This window comes from Desmodus rotundus, chromosome 1 (assembly GCF_022682495.2).
Source record: "Desmodus rotundus isolate HL8 chromosome 1, HLdesRot8A.1, whole genome shotgun sequence".
Classification (NCBI taxonomy): domain Eukaryota; kingdom Metazoa; phylum Chordata; class Mammalia; order Chiroptera; family Phyllostomidae; genus Desmodus; species Desmodus rotundus.
In genome coordinates this window covers 171,123,041-171,136,888 of record NC_071387.1, presented here as the reverse complement: position 1 = coordinate 171,136,888, position 13,848 = coordinate 171,123,041, and positions in this window count along the sequence as shown.

Sequence of the window (13,848 nt, the reverse complement as noted above, 5' to 3'; positions counted from 1 at the left end):
AAGCCATCCTAAGAAGGTCTCTGTGAACTTCCTGCACCTCTCCTTTTCTTTATTTCTGACTCATTGAAAAAGGTATTCATCCATTTGTCCAGGGATAATCACTTCAACTGTGTTCTGAACCCCGTTGCTGACTATACCCCCTAACTCCCTCATCACACATTCATTCTGTGATCTCTATAAGTAACTTGTCCTCTCTTCTAGATCTTCATTCATTTCATTTGTAATGATTGTCACCCTCAATACATACATTTGTCCAAAGCTTTTATAATTTAATCCTAACCCCCTCTTTTTGTTCTCTTTTGAAACTATTCTTGTCATTATCCCTGAATTGTCAAAACTAGTGGATAATTCTCCCTATTGTTGTACCAATCTTCTCTCTTGATTATTTCCTGTTTTCAACACTATCCTGCCTTGGTTTGTATGACAATTTGCTGCTGTGTCTCGTTTCCTTTCCTCAGATGCCTTTATAGATATCTCCACATTTATTTATACTTCTAATGGACATATCTTCCAGAGTTCGATTCTCTTTCCTCACACCACACCCTCTCCTTTGGTGACCTCAGCTATACTTACAGCTATGATCACAGATGCCGTGATGAGCCCAAGGCTGCATCTCCAACTAGGGTCTTCCTTTTGGAGTCTCTGAGCACTCAGAAATTACTCATTTCTGGGTGATCTATGAATACTTTATAATTGAAATGTCTAAAACCAAACTCATTACCCTCTACATTCTCCTCATATTTGTTATTTGTTATTTATGCTGTCTGTGCTCATTAAACCTGAAAATAACTAAGTCCCTCTTTTCTCTCTCCCTGCTGCACCAGTTCATCTTCAAGTCCTGTTGATTCTGCCTCCTCCTTACCTGTCATTTTCTTGCTCTTCCTTCTATTTATATTGTCATCATCTTAGTTCAGGCTCCCCTTATTTTTCTGAATCCCTGCAACAGTTTCCCAACTGGCCTCACGGTCACTTAAATTTTTCCAATATATAACTGGCAGTGTGTTTTTTCTGAAAGGAGAATCTGAACACATTACTCCCTTGTTTAAAATCCGTCCATGTCTCCTATACCGTTTAGGATCAAGTTCAAAATTCCTAATAGGATGCATAAGGCTCATATTGATGTGGCCACTATCCGCTTTGTAACATCATCACTCAGACATAGCAAAATCAGGTACTTGCCATTTCCCTCAGTGTTCTTTACATTGTGACTTAGTACGAGCTAACCCTTTGCCAAACCTACTCTGTTCCTATTTCCCTCCCTGGCTCAGATCACTTTCCAGAAAGGTTTTCCTAAACTTTCCAGAATATGTCAGGCCTCATAGCATATATCTTCAGATGCTGCCATTTCTCATCTGCTATAAAACTGTGGATACCTCAAGTAGAAATTATTTCTCTCTTACACATTATCTCTAGGCCAACCCTACCTCTTCCCCCACTTAACAGAGCTTTCACAAATAGAATTTTTTAAATTAATAATTTTTTCTAGTCTTTTATTGTTATTTAGTTATAGGTGCCCTGCCTTTTTCCCCGTAGCTCACCCCAATCTTCTCCCCTCAACTCCCACAGTCAATCCCCCCCATTTTCCATGCCCATGAGTCCTCTATTCATGTTCCTTTTCTTCCCCCTTCCCCTTCTTCTCCACTGTTATCTCCCCTCCTATCTCCCCTCTGGCCACTGTCAGTTTGTTCTTCATTTCCAAGTCCCTGGTTCTATTTTGCTCATTTGTTTGTTTTGTTGATTAGGTTCCACTTATAGGTGAGATCATATGGTATTTGTCTTTTACCTCTTGGCTTATTTCACTTAATATAATGCCCTCCAGTTCTATCCAGGAGCAGTTTCTTTCTTTCTGCTGTGTAGCATTCAATTGTGTAAAAGTACCACAGTATTTTGATTCACTCATTTACTGATGGGCACTTAGGCTGTTTCCAGCACTTGGCTATTGCAAATAGCACTGCTATGACCATTGAGGTGCATTGGCTCTTTTGAACTGGTGATTCATGATTCTTAGGGTATAATCCAAGTAGTGGGATTGCTGGATTGAAAGGCAATTCCATTTTTAGTTTTTTGAGGAAATTCCATACTGTTTTCCACAGTGGCTGCACCAGTCTGCATTCCTACTAATAGTGCACAAGGGTTCCCTTTTCTCCACAACCTCGCCAGCACTTATGTTTTTTGATTTGTTTATGTTGGCCATTCTGACTAGTGTGAAGTGATATCTCATTGTGGATTTAATTTGCATCTTTCTGATGGCTAGTGATGTTGAGCATTTTTTTCATGTGTCTTATACTCTACAAATAGATTCTAGAAACCAGTTTAAATCTTATTTAATAAAATCACAATCTTAAGGCAATAGCTTGTCACTGCTACTATGCATAAACATAGTAAAGCCCAGAGGGTGGAAAGGCCGCATATGTGTAACTTCTGCCACCAATGCACTATTAGAATACCTGTGTCATCTATGATCTCTTGCTGTATCCATTTGCAGCAGCAGATTAGAAATAGAAGTTTGGAAATACTAAAGGTGTATAAGTTCAAATTTTCAATTATGCATTATGTATAGAAAGGTAAAATACAACATTATACATAGAGAGATACAATGTCATACTTAACCACAAGTTTTCATTATTTTAGAAAATATTTTGTACTGAAGCTTTGGTTAACTTTCCACACCATTATTGTACAACTTCTAGCAGTTTCACAATTTACTGTATCATTAAGTTCTTTTCAACTTCTCACTTGCTAAGTCCATTTTGGCTTGTGTCAGGTGATACTTCCAGTTCCCCTGCACTTTAATATTTACAGAGCCTTCCAGTCATGAGAGGATGTGACCCAGGCAGATTGAAATCTTATTTCTAGTGTCTGCAACAGGGCGCCCCCATGCCATTTAACTTTGGACTTATGAACTTCCCATCTGGGACTCGGAGGCACCTGACTTGCATTAACTACATACAATCTCAAGCTCTTTGGAAGTCCAGAATCATATAATCTTGGGGGAAGGAAATTTAGCAGTATGCTAATTTTTCATTGTGCATTGTACCTACAGTGCTTAGTTTGCTCCAGCTTTCTCTTTCCTTTTCTTCTTTACTTGAAATTGTTTCCTGTTTATATGAACTGGGGTGATGCAGAGGCCTCAACAGGCAATAAATTCTGCAGAGGAAAGACAGACTAAGATAGGAAAACATTTCTTTCTTCCAGTGCAATGAACAAGGCTGCTCTGGAGTCTGCAGTATGGATTTTACTTTTTTTTTTTTTCCAATTCTCAGTGTGGGTTGTACACAAGGAAGGACCAAAAACTACAGACTATTTCTCTACTCCAATTCTCAGAAAAACTATAGGAAGTAGATTGGAGATTATAGATAGGAATAGAATCATATATGATCTGATGACTACAGTTTAACAATGAAGAAAATCAAGGTGAAATCTCTCTTTGCTCCCTGTATTTGAATTTTCCCAGATAAGATACCAGTTAATGTCTGATCTATAAAATAAACTGCATTTGGAGAAGTGATTTTCTCTGCCTTTAGATTATTTGTTTAATTTATTAGAATGGTCCAAATAACAGAATATTATTGTATTGGGCTTTCCAGTCAAAACTGGTGTTCTATAGATGAAGAAACTGAAGCCAAGAGAGATGATAGACCTTTTTTTGTAATGTACTGGTGTCTCTCTTTTCCCACTCATCTCTAATTATTTTTAACATACATTCACACCCCTTGCCTGCCACCCCACCCCCAAACACACTTCCATGGAGCTCATCCTGGTTTTGTTCAGGGTTCATTGGCAATAGCAAGCTGCATGTAAAGCTGGGGTTCCTGAAGTGCCCTCCAATAGTGATTAAACAAGGAAAACTCAAATCACTTTCTCTACAACATTTTCAGAAGAGAATAAATAGGACAGACTCATGCTCCTTGACCTCTTCCTAGAATAGAAAGAGAAATTTATAAGACAGCACATCTCAAATATATGAGACCATCCATGATGCTCAATGAAAGCTATATAAGGTCCAACTTCTGGAAAAAAATCCGGGAACTTCCAAGAAGAGTGTTATTGTTTTTAGCAAGTAAAGGGGCAAGGACAGATATGAAGATATAGAGAAGAAAAAGCAAGTGTGCACAGAGAAGGGTTAAAAGAGAGGCAACTCCCTCAAGTGACCAGATGGCCCAGATCTTGGCAATAAATCTCTTGACAGTTTTTCAACGTCTGAGAAACCTGTGTTTATAAGTCAGCTAAAACACCTGCTCGAGTTTCACTTTTGGGTAACTTATGTTCTGCAGAATTTAGCTTGAGGTTTAAAGGGTGATGAGTGATTAGTGAAGCTGACCCTGATCTGTATTGGATTTTTCAAATTAAATGAATTATATTTTGCACAGATAACCTGTGTGGGTAAAGCATCTGCCATCGAGTTATATAAAGAGGGATAAACAATGAGATGAACCCTTAGCCTGCCCATTAACTTTTCATTTTGGACTAGTTATAGACTCACAGAGTTGCAAAATATAATACATAAAGGTCCCATGTGCTCTTCACCCTGCTACCTCCCACCTCACATCATGGTAACATCTTCTATAACTAGAGTTCATTATTAAAACCAGGAAATTGGCATTGGCATAATACAATTAACTAGACTACAGATCTTACTCAAATTTCACCAGGTTTTACAACTATTCATTTTGTATGTGCATAGTACTAAGAAATGTTATCCCATGTGTTGATTCATGTAATGACCACCACAACCCAGATACAGAACTGTTCCATCACCACAGAAGAACTCCTTCTTACTTACCTTTCTGTGAGTTTTTATAGGATTCAATGCACTATGTAGCCCTTTTCCCTTATTGTTTTTCATAAGCTAGGGAACATTTTTTCTTCTAGGGAAAATGATGAAAATTCTTTTTTCTTTAGAAAATATTGTAAAATATTGAGATGGAACTTTCTATAAAATTATATGACACTGGTGATATAAACCATATGATATGTGATATAGTTCAAACTCATAATGTTATTTTTGAGCAATGCCAAGAAAACTCTTTGATGGGTATAAAGCCCCACAATTTACAGGTGTGAGGGATAGCTTGGTAGAGTAAAAATATGCTGTGTCAAGTGTAGTGAAAGCTGGCTCTGTTTGATCCTATTAAATGGGGATTTTTACCAAACCATGAGATCTTTTTTCTGTTTATAGAGGCGAAATTAAAGTTCTAACATTCTACTCTGTCTATTATTTACCTTAGATAGACTGAAGAGTGTCTTGTAAGTACATACTTCCTTCAGTACAGAAGGAAAAACATTCTTAGAAAGACTTTAAAGGTTAAAAAGTTAAAAATCAGACAGTCTTTAGAGTAAGGAATTTAATAACATATTTTGTGTTGAGTTGGCATCAGAAATGCTTCTATAAACTCCCAAGAAGCAGAAGAACAAATCACTCTATCCTGATAATTAATTCAATTAACTTCTAGTCAATGGACTTTAAATTTATCTGAGATCACACATTCTCATTATGTTTCCTGGGGAACATAAGCTGTTGCAGGAATGGAGTACAAAAACAGCCAGACCTTACTCTCTTCAAGATCAGGGTTTGGTAGATGTGACTCTACTTACCACTGTGGGTGCCTCCCTGCACTGTGCCATGCTGCCTGGCAGAGGAAAGCTCACCATGGCTCTACCCAACATTTTGAGGGAAGGTGTTGTATAAGACAGAGTTGGACCCACTAAGAACATCTTCCTTAAAGAATTTAGTTAAGAAGAATGACACAGCTTGAATCTCAGCAGTCCTTACATACAGAAGGTCATCAATTACTGATCTTGGAGCAGTGGCTCTCAAACTTTATCACAGATAATTATGGCTGGGCCTATTACAAATGTCTCAAACTAAATTTCTGCTTAGGGAGATGTGGGATGGTACCTAGTCCATTCTCACTAATGCATATGTTCTTGCCCATAGGCCATATTTGGAGAAAATGTATCCCATGTTTGAGTAGTCTGCCCTGCTCAATTTGAAGGTATTGGAAACTGAACCCAGAAAACTCACATCTAAACTGAACCCATCTAAAAATCATCTGCCTTGGAACTTGTCTCCTGACTTCCAAAGTAACTGGTGTTGAAGTGACAACTAAGAACCTCACTTTTTTAAAGAGAAGGAAAAAATGCATGATTATGGGCACAGCAAAATTTCTGTTAAACTATAAAAAGTTTGTCTGGAAATTGTGAACCATTGGACCAGCATGTCAGACATCAAACAGGAAAAGCTGCCTATGAGGAAAGAATGCACAAGCAACATGGCACCAGAAGCCACATGATTCCGGGGACAAGATCTCAGAGTTCAAATGATAAACTGTGTTCACACAGTTTTCCAGGAGCTCAAAGAATTTAGTAGGTGATTTTTTTTATTGTGAATAGTTGTTACACTGAACTCATTATTATTGATTCTATCTCGCCATCATGGAGACTAAAATACAAGAAAAGTGGCTGGTTTGTGACAATAAAGACTACAGTGCACACAGCTAAGTGGCTGGGTACCTATCCTGACCTTTCTTTAGGTGGGTACCGTCCCATAATCAGATAAACCCAATGCTTCTTCATGCCTCCACTTGGCATCAGACAATACCTTTCAAGATGATCTGAGAATACACCTTGCCAGTATAAGCTTGATATTCAGACATATTGTTTTAAGGTATTATTGAAATTATTATTTTGAGACATATTGTTTTAAAGAGAGCTGTGAAGCGGTCTGAAAATTCAAGCATATTAGCTATACCTTAGAATAACAGTGCCCAGGGCTGGGAGTAGTGAAGTTAAAGTGGAGAAGGAGAAGTGGTTAATTCACTTATTAACTCTGCCAATACTGCCAATGGGTCAAGTCCAGGATGGTGTATAAAGTAACTACCTATAGGATGACAGAAAAATGGTCTAGGAACCTGTGGTCTCAGTATACAAATCCTTTCCACTTTTTGTGGAGTCATTCTCAGGTTTAAATTGAGTCTTAAAGTGTGAGCCTTATTTTCTCTTTTAGTTTTTGGTAACTGTGGACAATAAATAAAACTACTATATAGGGCTAAAACAATCAATATATTGGAACACCTGAAAATAACTTTTAAAATAAATTGCATGCTTTGCCAATGTGAATTACAAATTTTTGGATTTGTTTACTTTTCTATAATCTTATAAGAAATTGTTACTACTGTCCCTTTATTTATTAACCATTAATTATTGAGCACCTATTGTATGCTACCATTGTGCTAGGGGTGTAAGCAAACAATGGTGATATTGCTCAAAAGGAATAATATTTTTCCCTTTTCTTAAATAAAAGTTTTATATAATATGTTTATTTATATAAAATTAATTATTGCTTTACCTTATAACTATTAGGCAAATAGTCTCATTAGAAGGATTAGTTTACCCCTATAAAGAATTAAAGCCAAATAGAAATTGTTTGGTGAACAATATTTGTCCAAATATTTTCTTGGTACAGACGGCAAACACAAGGCCTGTGGGCCAAATCCCGTGCTCCACCTTGTTTTATCCGGCCCAGCACCTTGTTTCTACTGGTGGCAGCACCGAGCTCTCGCTAACTGTTAAGGAGTAGTTACATTTATACAGTCCTAAAATCACATTCGGCCCTTTGAAGGCAACCGTGAGGCTGATGTGGCCCCCGGTGAAAATGAGTTTGATACCCCTGGTCTAAGGAATGAATTTTTTTTATTTTGCAGTGAATATACTTCTTTAGTTATGGGTTTTTATAATCCTGATCCTCAATATTAAGCTCAATTATCTTGTTAAGTGTAGCTTCTCTGCATAACTTATTGCTATCTTATAAGCCATGTTTTTTACTTCACTAGAAGAAAGGATACAATTGAAAATGATTGACTTCTGGCCAAGATGGAGCATAGGTAGATACACTTTGCCTCCTTGCACGACCAAAAGAATGACAACAACAAATTTAAAAAGAAAAAAACAACCAGAACTGACAGAAAATCAAACTGTACGGAAGTCCAACAACCAAGGAGTTAATGAAGAAACCTTCATCCAGACTGGTAGGAGGGGCGGAGATGGGCAGCCAGAGTAGAGAGGACTCTGGGCAAGATGGTGGCTTGTGGACTGGGTGGGACTGCAGCTGCCAGAGCAGGCAGTCCCACATTCGTGTGCAGATAAACCAGGAGGAAGAACTGGGGAGCAAGACAGACTGTGCAACCTAGAGTGCCAGTGCAGGGAAATAAAGCCTCAAACTTCTGAAAACACCTGTGGGGGTTGCAGTGTTGGGAGAAACTCCCAAGCTCACAGGAGAGTTTGTTGGAGAGACCCACAGGGTCCTAGAACATACACCAGCCCACCCACCGGGCAATGAGCACCAGAAGGGCCCAATTTGCTTGTGGGTAAGGAGGTGACTGAAAGCCTACAGAGAGCTGAGCAAGTGACATTGTTCCCTCTTATACCCCTCCCACACATACAGTGCCACAACACAGAAGCCTGGGTTGCCCCACCCTGGTAAATACCTAAGGCTCTGCCCCTTATTATGTAACAGGTGTGCCAAGACAAAAAAAAAAAAATTTTAAAAATGGCCCAAATGAAAGAACAGATCAGAGATCCAGAAAAAATACAACTAAGTGATGAAGAGAAAACCAACCTATCAGATGCACAGTTCAAAATACTGGTAATCAGGATGCTGACAGAAATGGCTGACTATGGTTGAAAAATGGAGGAAAAAGTGAAGGTGAAAACTGAAATAAAGGAAAATATACAGGGAACCAAGGGAAGGAAACTGGGACTCAAATCAAAGATTTGGAGCAGAAGAAAGAAGTAAACATTCAACCAGAACAGAATGAAAAAAACAAGAATTCAAAAAAAAAAAAAAAGAGAATTAAGTACCTCTGGGACAACTTTAAATGTTCAAACATCTGAATCATAGGGATGCCAGAAGGGGAAGAAGAAGAGCAAGAATTTGAAAACATAATGAAGGAGAACTTCCCTAATCTGGCAAAGGAAATAGACTTCCGGGAAGTCCAGGAAGCTCAGAGAATTCCAAAAATGTTGGACCCAAGGAAGCACACACCAAGGCACATCATAATTTTATTACTCAAGATTAAGGATAAGGAGAGAATCTTAAAAGCAGCAAGAAAAAAAAGAGACAGTTACCTACAAAGGAGTTCCCATAAGACTGTCAGCTGATTTCTCAAAAGAGACCTTACAGGCAAGAAGGGGCTGGCAAGAAGTATTCCAAGTCATGAAAAGCAAGGACCGACATCCAAGATTGCTCTATCCAGCAAAGCTATCATTAGAATGGAAGGGCAGATAAGGTGCCTCCCAGATAATGTCAAGTTAAAGCACTTCATCATCACCAAGCCCTTATTATATGAAATGTTAAAGAGATTTATCTAAAAAAAGAAGATGATAAAAAATAGGAACAGTAAAATGACAACAAACTTACAACTATCAGCAACCAAACCTAAAAAACAAAAACAAAAACAAAAATGAACTAAGCAAACAACTAGAACAGGAACAGATTCATAGAAAGAGAGATCACATGGAGGGTTATCAGCAGGGAGGGCAGAGAATGGGGGAAAAGAAGCATAAATGGTAGGTACAAAATAGACAGGGGTAGGTTAAGAATAGTATAGGAAATGGAGAAGTCAAACAACTCATATGTACAACCCATGGACATGAATTAAGGTGGGGGATGCTCGTGGGAGGGGGGTACAAGGCAGAGGAGAATAAAGGGGAGAAAAAAATGGACAACTGTAATAGCATAGTCAATGAAATACATGAAAAAGAGAAAATGATTAATAGCTTCTATTTATATTAAAAATTGAGAGAATTTAATGCCACACTTGCTTCTGTCTTCAGGCTTATTTTTTAATTCTAGTGTCCATGGAGGGGAAATGTGTGCAGCAATAATTCCACATTATAAAATTGTTTTTCTTTTAATGTGCATAGAATATTTGCTTCATCAAAACAACTTTCTATTCTTCCTTCATTCCACCAAGTTGTTTGGTAGTTTAGATAATAATTCAATTTAGAAATGAAGAAACTCAAGTATAGAGAAATATTAAATGATATTCTCAAGCGAATACATACAATTTGTGACTCAGATGTCACCAGAATAGTGGTGATTTTTTTTCACCAAGTCACATAACTGTCTGACATGTGATGTGTGAATATTTACAATGCAGCATGTACTCTCAATTACACAATCATGAGACGTATAAGGCCTTTGCAAGGCATAGCATATGGAGATGCTATGTGCTACTTCCAATGGACCATCTGTAATTAGTAATAACATATTACTTGCTGTGCTTACATTTAAGTCTATGCTAAATGTCTATTTGCAAATTTATTTCCTGAAACATATTTACTTATTCATTGCAACATCTGTTAAACCTGCCCATGTATTACTCAAATAGCACGTCTAAGTATAAAGTGGTATCATTCAATAGCACCCTTGGGTTGATCAGGCAAGTCTAACTGGGTGAAGTTTATGTTTGAAACATGTGGCACCGACTACCTTTTTAGGTTGAATTCTGTTCATTTCAATAACAGAGTTGTTTTGATAATAGCTATTGAGTGTTTGGATTGGATGCTACCTGCACTTCATCCCACATATGTGGGTTAAGAGTGATATTGATGACTCTTTGCATAGGGCATTATTATTTTCAAAGGACTTTAACAGATGTCACATAAACGGAGTGGACATATAATGCTAATTAGGGGGGCAATAGATACCAGGCACCCATGCAGAACTTAACTACTCCACTTAAGCAAACTCAAGCGGCTTTTTGACTTGAGCATTGATATTTTCCCCTATTAAAGGCTGCTGAAGACTTGGAAGTTTCCTTCATAAGCTTGTCTTCACTTTTCCAACTTACCTCAGTCCCATCAGTTTGTCAGGGTTCAGGTCGAGCCAACCTTCTGCACGCTTTTTCCAGCCCATTTATCTATCTCATTTCTGGTCTCCTAAAGCATTTATAATCAGCATCCCATTATTTTTATACTTGAACGTATATGCCATTATTATATAATACATATAAAGTCACGATTCACATGGTCAGTTTCAGAGCGTATCACAGGCAGATGTACACACTCTATAAAAATACTTTATTTCAAGGGAGAATATACTCACCAACTCATCTTTAAATTCTCTAACTGCACCCACTGCCCTCATACACCACAATTGTTTCATTGCCTCTTTGTCAATGATTATCCATATGGGGAAATATTCATCTAGGTAACTGTGCTTCTGGTCATGGCAGAGTAACTAGTAATAAACTTTCTCTTCCACTGTAGACAAGTATAAATCTGGAAAAAAAATACAAAGCAACTCTGGTTTCAGATGGTCGGTAAACAGGATTGTGTCCCATGAAAGAAGAGAACCAAACAAGGTGTTCTCTACGACTCACCCATCTCTCTGCCTACAGGTGTTCAATGGACCCTGGTCCAGAGAGAGACTGCAGTAGAGCATTGGTGGTTCCAGGGAACTGAGGTGACAGAGACCCGGGTCTGTAGAACTCTCGGAAGCAGCTGAAAGTGGTGGGGCAGAGAACTGAAGACAGGAAGCTTTTCAGAGACAGAGCTCCAGAACTCTGCACGGAGGGAGAGGAGTCTCTTAAGTCTTCAAATGAAAACTAAACTGTGTATGTACAGAGTGGTACTCCAAGAGGACAAAAATGACCAAGGAACTATAAACCAAACAATTTCAAGAGATCATGTTGGGCTGGGGACATTCTAGAGTGGAGAGACTCAAGGGACACACAGACATTCAGTAGGGACTCCCACAATGTCAATTTCAGAATGTGACTAAATTAGATGTGCCCTAACAAAACCTGGAAACAATGTTTAAAAGGAAAAAGTTGATCCTTTCAATTCAACTGCCTGAAACCAAAAGGCAACATTTTTTAAAGGAAGACAGTACAATTTAGATAATAACACAGCATTCATAATGCAGCATCCAATCTAAAAGTACTAGCAATCGAAAGACGCAAAAATATGTGAACAACCAAGAGAAAATTCAAACATAAAAAGTAGACCCAGAAATGATAGAGATGATAAAATTAGATAAAAACTGGATTTCTACTATATTAATGTAAGCACCTAAACAGTATGAAAGACAAAGACTTTAAAAGAGCCCCTTTAAATATTCTGTAATTGAAGTAAAACATAAATACAATGAGGAGAGGAATAGAGTATACAAAAGAAAGAACTATATGTAACTTTCAGATCTGAAAAAATCAATGCATGAATTGAAAAATTCACAGGATAGACTTAATATACCAGACAATGAAGGAAAAAAAAGGTAAGTGAACTTGAAAGAACAATAATAGCTGCTACACAGAATGAAGTTCTTGTACCTTAAATAATGGAAATGATTTTTTAAAAAATATTTTATTTATTTATTTTTAGAGAAGAGGGGAAGGGAGGGAGAAAGAGAGGAGGGAGAAACATCAATTAGTTGCCTCTTGAATGCATCCTGACCAGGGACCAAATCAGCAACCCAGGCATGTGCCCTGACTGGGAATTGAACCAGAGACCTTGTGCTTTGTGGGATGACACCCAACCAACTAAGCCACTTGGTCAGGGCTGGAAATGACTTTCATAATTCAATAACAATAAGTTAAGCAAACCAATTAAAAATGGGCAAAAATTTAAACACACCATTCGGTAAAGAAGATTTATAAATGGTCAGTGAGACAAGAGAAGGTACTCTTATTAGTGATCAGAAAAATGTAAACTGAAACCACAGTGAATACCCTGTATATCATTAGAAAGGCTAACACAAACTCACAGTGCGTATGAGAATGTGAAGTAACAGGAATTCTCATTCACTGCTGCTGCTATTACGGAATGGAGCAGCCACTTTGGAAAATAGTCTGACTGATTCTGAAAAAGTTAAAATACAAGACAAGTGGATTTTAAACATTTGAAAAAAGCTATTGAACATTAAGAAGAAAACACTCTTTACCACTGTAGGTTTCTTGCTTTATTGAACTACCATTCTCCCATTTCTTCCTGATTCTGTGTTACAAAAGCCTGTTAAACAATGAACTAAGGTATACTAAGCATTTTTAAAGATTTACTTGAGCAAAAATTGATATGAATCAAGTAGCATCAAACCAAAAGTGATTGGAAGAAGCACTCTACAGATAGGAGCTGGGGAACAGATCTATCTTACGGAGCAAACACAGAAGCAAAGTCGGGAAATTATTGGTTGGCTAGAGCCCAAAGTCTGGATGGCTGATTGTGATTGGGTTTCCTTAGGCTTTGATTTTGTGACCTTGAAACTTTTTACAGCCTTAGGTTTTAGTTTGCTCAGCAGGCACTACCACACGAGAGCCTCCCCCAGTCTAATGGCCTCCTTGTTTAATTAATTTAAAAAGACCAAGCGCTTAAGTGATTAAGCAAGAGCTCAGTGGATTTGAGGAGTGGGCAAGTCACTGTATAGACCAAGCTGGAATCATCTCAGGCTAAGAGAGAGAAACAGAATGACAGGAAAACTCACATAGCATCCCTATCATTGTACATAGTTGTAATATTCTTATTGATTACTTGGTTTATAAATTAGACACAACTTCTCTTTCAAGGCTTATTCAGTCTTATTAAGAAGGAAAAATTATATGGAAAGTGGCATCATAACAGAAGTACAGTGTGTTATGCAAGTTCATGTGTATTTCTGACAGAAGTGTTGACACTTCATTGTGCTCAATGTCAGTCTCATTTTCCTAAGTTTTAAATCAGAGGGCAAGGATAACCTCTTCAATGTCTACTGCACTAATGTAGTAAGCACCTAACCCAATGTTAAGGCCATAGATAGTGCTCCATCAGCTTGGATGATTGCTTGCTCAGTTTGTCAGCATTAGTCTTGGCATA